Here is an 8,400-nt window from a genome sequence, read left to right as displayed (position 1 = left end):
CAAGAATAATAGGTGGAGGAGGACGGGTAACACGTCTGGGTCGGGGAGCCGGGGGAGGAGTAGTAACTTGGCCACTAGATTCACCAATTTTAGATTTTCCCTTACCACCAAACATTTTTTTCAAAGAAAAAGTCATATTAATTATAATTATACAAACTAAAACAAACAAAACTATAATATTAAAACTTAAGAGTTGGAATGAGTTTACCGAATTGACGAACAACTTCTTGAAAATTGTATATCGTTGAAGACTTGAATACTTCAATCCACCAACTTCACAATTTTTCACAAATTGCAGTAATAAAGTAAGCAATTATGAAAGAAAATTAGAGAGAGATTGATGATTTTGTAAGTAAAAATAAAAGAATGAGGGAGTATTTATAGTTGAGAATAGAGACAAAGTATAATTATAAAAAGTTTGGGGTTAAAACAAAGTTTGGAGGCAAATGGCTATTTTTTAAAAAGCCAAACGGCTAAATTGGCAGGCCAACTGCTACTTTTTAAACTTCCAACCATTGACCAATTTTTTTTTAAAAAATTAAAAAATAGTCGTTGGGCCCGGTTGAACCGGCCCAGGCCTGCCAGCCGGTCCCGGGCTAAACGGTCCCGGACTCGCAGTCTCTCCATGCTGGACCGGCCTACAGTGGGCTCCTAGAACCGCTTGGTACCGGACCATACGGGCTAGCTCGTTTAGCCCAAAGCTCATGTTGGCTCACGATCCCGGGCCGGGCCCGAACCACAATACAACCTTAATTAGTAGACTCTATTTCATTTTGGAAGACATATCTTATATTTATTTTCTAAAACTTTTATGTATCTTATTTGTTGCAGATTAACATGACTCTCCGACTTTTTGTCAAACAATATTGAATTGTACATTATGCGTATACAAATGGTATAATTATATATATCATTGGTATAAAGTTTAATTTTTTTACTGTATGTCAATATAATTTTTTATACAGTATAATAATGATATTAATAGTTTATAACATTAAATATATAACAATATTGAGTTGTACGTTATGCGTATTCAAATGGTATAATTATATATACCATTAGTATAAAGTTTTATTTTTTGCTGTATGTCAATATAATTTTTTATACAGTATAATGATGATATTAATAGTTTATACATTATACCACTTATATATATATGACATATTTTATTTATACAATTCATATAAATATTCAAAGTACTAAAAATATTCAAAAACTATTTGAATGCTAAAATAAAGAAAAGTAATTTAGAATAGAAAAAGTGAGAGATTTGAATGCTAATTCAAGCAGCTATAATTTAGAATAGAAAATATGAGGAGAGAGAATATAAAAAGATAAATAAGGATAAAATTAATCCCATAATTTATGTTCCTCATTAATTGTTTCACATAAATCTTTACAGTATGCTGATATTGTAAAAGAATGTGCTATATATGGAATAAACAAAAATTAATATCATTTTCCTAACAACAACAATAACAATAACAACAACAACCCAATATAATCTCACTTAATGGGGTATGAGGATGATAGTGTGTATGCAGACCTTACCCCTACTCTGGGGTAGAGAAGCTGTCTCCAAATAGGCTCCCGACATCCTTCCCTCCAAGAACTTCCCACCTTGCTCTTAGGGAGACTCAAACTCACAACCTCTTGATTTAAAATAGAGGTTGCTTACCATCAGAACAACCCCTCATTTTCTTAAATACTTTTGAAAAGATGCTCGGTAATGTATTTTTCTCCTTTTTGACCCCACTCCATTGCCATTCTTGGACTCGTAGGTTAAATAGCAAAATGGAACGTCCAATCCTGTTTCCAAATAAATACTTCTTCCATTTATTTTACTTGGTTAGATATTAAAGGAAATTTTACATGTTATAGCTAATAACACATTCTATTTATTATAAACCAAAATACTTTAAAAATATTATTATATATAGCCACTTACAAATATATACAACTGATCCCTCAACTTTTCTATCAATCCTCTCTCTTCTCCCTCGACTCTCTCATTTTTCCCTCTCTCTTCGCCCTTGGCTAGGTGTAATGATCCGACCGGTATTTTGCTTTCTAGAACCATGTTCCTCTAAATAAAACTTCTCGTACATGCTTTTATTATTTTATGACTTGCGGGGATAGTTAGTTCGGGATTCGGAAGGGTTCGGGTTGAAATTGGAACACTTGGTTCCTTAAGACTGGCTTAAAAGGCCAAGTTTGACTTCAGTCAATATTTTGAGTAAACGACCTCAGAATCGGGATTTTACGGTTCCAATAGGTTCGTATGATGATTTCGAACTTGCGCGTATGTTCAGATTGGATTTTGGATAACCCGGGAGTGTTTCGGCGCCTAATAGTGAAAGTTGGTTCTTGAAGGTTTTAGAAGTTCTTTAAATTTGGTTTGGAGCAGGTTTTTGTGATATCGAGGTCCAAACGGAATTCCGAGATCGGGAGTAGTTACGTAATGTCATTTAAGATCTACACGCAAAATTTGGTGTCATTCTGAGTAGTTTAAGTACGTTTTGGCACATTGGAAGTAAATTGAAGAACTTGAAGTTCTTAAGTTTGATTCAATTGGTTTTGGGGAGTGATTCTTAGTTTTAATGTTGTTTCGAGCGTTCAGAGAGTTCAAGCTATTCTGTTTTATGATACCAAACTTGTTGGTATGTCAGGCGGGGCCCCGGGGGCCCCGAGTGTCAATCAGACAAGGCTTGGACCAAGTTGAGAATTTGGAGCAACAACTGAAGCATCAGGTCTGTCATAATCGCATCTGCGCTTGGCTAGCCGTAGGTGTGAGCTCGCAGGTGCGAGTCAAGCATCGCAGAAGCGGCGAAGGAAGGGCAGCCCAGGTTCTGCAGGTGCAGCCCACCCTCCACAGAAGCGGGACCGCAAGAGCGGTAACCAGTCCACAGAAGCGACGCCAGCCAGCCCAGGGGATTTTCACAGAAGTGGACCTTTGTCCGCAAAAGCGAGGGCGCAGGTGTGACCCCATGACCACGGGTGCAAAAATCGCTAGGAGCAGTGAACCTCATTTAATACGGACTTAGGCCATTTTTATCACATCTTCTTCCACTCTTGGGCGATTTGAGAGCTTTTAAGGATGGGATTTCGACCTAGCTTTGTGGGGTAAGTAATTTTTATTTAATATAAGTTTAATACATAGATTATGGGTAGATTTCAACATGAAAATTAGTAGAAATTACGGGTTTAGATGAAAAACCTAGGGTTTAATAAAAATAAGATTTTACCATGAAAATGATTATGAAACTTATTGAAAATAACATATTTATGTTCCTAAGGTTACGAGTAACAACTTTCTTCAAAAATTTCCGGAATCCGGACATGTGGGCCCGGGGGTAAATTTTAGAAATCTTGCATTTTGGGTTGGGTAATCACTTTGATAGTGGGGATATGAACTTTTGAGCATAGATTGATTAGTTTATGTAATGTTTTACTAGTTGCGAGTCGTTTGACATCAAATTTGGAGGTTTGAGCGCACTCTTGAATTGGAAAGTAGGCTTTGAGACGAGATAAGTCTCTTTTCTAACTTTGTAAGAGGGAATTTACCCCATAGGTGAACTTGATTAATATATATTGTTATTTGTGGGTGCTACGCACGCACAAAGTAATGAGAGTTTGTACGTAGCTACTATTCCTATTTATGTTCGGGTATTTTTAGGTTTACGCCATGCTTTCTGGACACCGTTATTTGATTATATTTGTGCGACGATCCGGCCAGTCGTCTCATGAGTTACTGCTCCGTTTCCCCCATTCCTGCTTCTTATTGCTTTGTCTAATGGTTCTATATGTGAGCAGGTTGATTGGTTCGAGTTCGTAAAGGAATTTGGTAAGGTTTGAGACACTTAGTCTCTTTTGAGAAGCTTAAGTTGGAAAAGTCAACCGGATATTGACTTATACATTAGAGGGATCGGATGTGAGTTTTGATAGTTCAGTTAGCTTTGGGAGTTGATTTGGGACTTAGGAGTGTGATCGGAATGAGTTTTGGAGGTCCTGAGTAGATTTAGGCTTGAATTGGCGAAATTGGATTTTTGGCGATTTCCGGTTGATAGGTGAGATTTTGATATAGGGATCGGAAGGGAATTCCGAGAGTTGCAGTAGTTTCTTTGTGTCATTTGGAATGTGTGTGCAAAATTTCAGGTCATTCGAACGTGGTTTGATTGGATTTTGATCAAAAGCGGAATTTAGAAGTTTTTGGAATTTTTAGGCCTGAATCCAATGTAATTTTGATGTTTTGATGTTGTTTTGGGAGTTCCGAGGGTTGGAACAAGTTTGAATGCGGTTATGGGATATGCTGGCATGTTTAGTTGGGGTCTCGAGGGCCCCGGGTGAGTTTCGGAGGGTTGAACGGGCCATTTTAAGTTAAAGAAAAGTTCAAGATTTTGGTTTCAACTGTTGCAGGTATTTTGTTCTTCGCGTTCGCAAGTGGACCCTCGCGTTCGTGAAGAGCCTGGAAGGGAGGCATCAGGATTGGCCTTCGCGTTCGCGAGGGGGAGTCCTGCGTTCGCGAAGGGCCGGAATGGGAAGCATCGCGTTCACGAGAGGCCTGACCGCGTTCGCGATGGTTGGTGAAGCTGAGGCATCGCGTTCGCGAAGGAGAGTTTTGGTCAATGGAATTTTTTGCTTCTTGAATGCGAGGCTTTAACCGCGTTCACAAATAAGGATTTTTGATCGTTGGGCAGAATGTTTAAAAGGCCATTTTCGCGAGTTTTGGCCTAAGTTCACCATTTTTGACTCGGTTTTGAAGCTTTTTAGAGAGATTGAAGAGGGAATCAAGGAGGACTTATTGTAGGTAAGAATTTTGGACTTAAAACTCGATTCTAATGTGAAATCTACCTAATAAATCATGGAATCTAAGCCTAAAATTGAGGAATTAGGGCTTGAGATTAAGAGGCTTTAAAATAAGAATTTGAGGGGGCATTTGGACTCCGATTTCAATGTTCTTGGTATGTATGGACTCGTGGGAGGATAAGAATTCCGTTGATATGATTTTTATCGAGTTTCAAGACGTGTGCCCAGGGGTCAGGTTTGGCCAATTTCGAGATTTTTGGTATAATTTGATTATTTTCGCTTGGGCTTCGTTCCCTTAGCATATTTTGACTCCGTGATTCTGATTTTGGATAGATTCGATGCGAATGGAGGCCAATTCGAGGGGAAAAGGCGTCGCAGAGTAGTATTTTCACCGATTTGAGGTAAGTAACCATTGTAAATTTGGAACTGAGGGTACAAAACCCCGATATTTGACTTGTTTTGATAAATGCAGTGACGTACGTGCTAGGTGAACCAGTAGGGATTGTGACTTGGTCCGTCCTGTAGCGACTATTAAGTCGCGTATTTGATTTGAAATCTTATGATATTCCGTACTTAAGTCATTTATACTGTATTATGGGCTATATGCTATGTTTGAGGCCTTATGCCGACCTGTTGAGACCATTAGGGGCATTTTTACTGTTTTTCCTCACTCTACTTGTTGAAAGCATATCCTCAGTCATGTTTTACCTGTTTAAATGTTTAAAACTTGTTTTATCACTCTACTTCTAAATGTGAGGACCATTTGGACTGAGTTTCCCTAATTTCTATGGTTGTGCCCGAGAGGCTGTGAGGTTAATGCCTGAGAGAGGTTGAGAACCTAATGGTGAGGATATTTATATATGTATGAGTCATGGATCGGGCTACACGCCGCAGCGATACTTATATGGATCAGGCTGCACGCCGTAGTGATATATATTGGATCATGCTGCGCGCCGCAGCGATATGACGCTTGGGTTGTAGGAGCCCCTCCGGAGTCTGTACACCCCTAGTGAGCGTAGTCGACTATAAACTATGGATCGGGCTGTACGCCACAACGATTACTATGATTTCTATTACTATAAGATATTAATGAGCTTGAATGCTGAGAGTGAGTACTGAGTGACGAGAGTTGAGTCACGAGTGACTGAGAGGCTGCCCGAGAGGCTATGTTCTGAGTGATACCCTACCCGAGAGGCCCAGTTATGATATTTTCACTGATTTCGCTCTTCTCTTTTTAGATAAGCCTCCATTGAAAAAATAGCTAAGTATATGATTTCAAATATTTAAACTGAAATTGATGATTTTACGACGAAACTGGTTCAAAACTGTGAAGTTTGATCTGTTATCCTGTTGTTTATTCATTTATATGATTTTTAACTGCTCATCACTGCTTTCATACCTTATTTACTTTAGTTACTTATTGAGTTGGCGTACTCACGTTACTCTCTGCACCTTGTGTGTAGATCCAGGTGCCCGAGCGGCAGAGTGAGAGTCCTCAGCATTTTCAGAGGTTGCCGGAGATTGCAAGGTAGCTGCATAGCGTCCGCAGCCCTGCTATTCTCCTTCCTATCTTGTTCTTTTCCGCATTTTCTAGATTTATGATGTATTAAACAGTCAGTTGTGTATTAGAGGCTCTAGACTCGTGACACCAGATATTTGGGGCTGTGTTGTCTTATGTTTTTATTGACTTTCACATACTTTAGTTGTTTTAAACACTTTTTTATGATAATTGGTATTTAAATCCATTTTAGAATATGGTTTTACAAAAGAAAAAGGGTTGTGATTATATGTTTGAGTTGGCTTGCCTAGTAATGTGATAGGCGCCATCACGACCGGGTATTTGGGGTCGTGATAATTTGTTAATTGCATCAAATGGAACTAAGTTGAGGATTTTTAAGAATTTAAAAGCTCCAAGTTGAATTGTCTTTATTTTGAAAAGAATCAACAGAGGGTTATATTTTATTGATATTTGACAGCATCGCAAGTATATTCCGTGAGCTGGGTAATTCTTTCTACTACTCTCAAGGGAGCGGGTCGTTCGTCTCGGTAGATTAATAGATGCATCTATAGTTCGTGTCATTTGATCCTCGGCAGTGCACATTTTACATTTATGTTGGATCGGCAGAATTTTATGCGTGATAATAGAACTGGAAGTCCCTTTTATAATTGGTATAAATTCATTGTTTGAGAGGCCATTTATTTAAAATGAAGGAAGTGATTTGGGTTCTTAAATATGGTGAAGAATTGTTCAGTTATTTCTTGTTCTGAGTTTATTGTTATATATCATGCTTAATTAGAATTTCATATTATTATATTATTGGCCTTAGTAAGTGTCGGAGTCTATCCCTCGTCACTACTTCTTCGAGGTTAGAATAGATACTTATTGGGTACATATTATTTATGTACTCACATTATACTTTTGTACTTAATGTACAGGATCTGAGTCAGGTGCATCTGGCTACCAGTCTGGTGCGCAGATTTGATCTCCGTCTTGAGACTTCACGGTGAGTTGCCTTCCGAGTCGTTCAGCAGCTATGGGAGTCTTTCTTATGTTATATTTTTCTTTCTATTTTCTTTCAGATAGTAGGATATTATTCTTTTTTATATTCTACTAGATTGCCCACATACTTGTGACACCAGGTCTTGACACACACACTAGTAGACTTAGGATTTTGGATTTGTTTACATGATTACGATTTGTACTCATTTGCTTCCGTTTAATTATGTTACATTTGGAAATTTCTAAATCTATTTAACAAACGAGGACCTATTATCTACTTAGTCATTTATTTAACGGGCAATCACTAGTTTGATCAGTGTTGGCTTGCCTAACAACGGTGTTGGGCATCATCATAGCCAATAATGGAATTGGGTAGTGACAACGTGTTATCAGAGCACTAGGTTCACATAGGTCTAACAATTTATGGGCAAACCTAGTACAGTCTTGTAGGTCGGTGCGGAGACATCCGTACTTATCTTCGAGAGGCTATAAGGTGTTAGGAAACTACTCTTTATTCATCTCCTATTGTGCAGTTGATGGTATACTAAGTTCCTTTCTCTTGTTCTCTCACAGATGGTGAGGATGCATATGGCGGATGTTCCATACGGGGAGGAGCTGCTCCCCCCATTGCTAGAGGCCGAGGCAGAAGTCGGGGGAGGGCAGCGACCCGAGGTAAGGGACGAGGGCATCCCAAAGCTGCCCCATAGCACCACCAGTGGATCTAGTGGAGGATCCCATCATTGAGGAGTAGGGTGAGGTGCCTGCAACAGACCCAACCCCAGTAGATTTCATGGGCCGTATGTTGCGGTTCATGGACACTAAGACTCAGGCTCGTCTATTCCAACGAACCCAGCCATATCTCAGGCAGGAGGGGGAGCACATAACCCTACTGCTTAGGCTCCAAGGCATGCAACTGCCGTATATCAGACCCCGAATGCACTACTCGTGGGCGGAGCCCAGCTAGTTTCCGCAACTGCACTTGAGCTTAGACCAGCTATGGATGGCAATCCATAGAAGCTATTGGATAGATGGACTAGGATATACCCTCCTATCTTTGGGGATGAGCAGAATGAGGATCCTAAGGACTTTATTGA

Source organism: Nicotiana sylvestris, chromosome 1 (assembly GCF_000393655.2).
Source record: "Nicotiana sylvestris chromosome 1, ASM39365v2, whole genome shotgun sequence".
Lineage (NCBI taxonomy): Eukaryota > Viridiplantae > Streptophyta > Magnoliopsida > Solanales > Solanaceae > Nicotiana > Nicotiana sylvestris.
Note: the sequence above shows the minus strand (reverse complement) of the source record.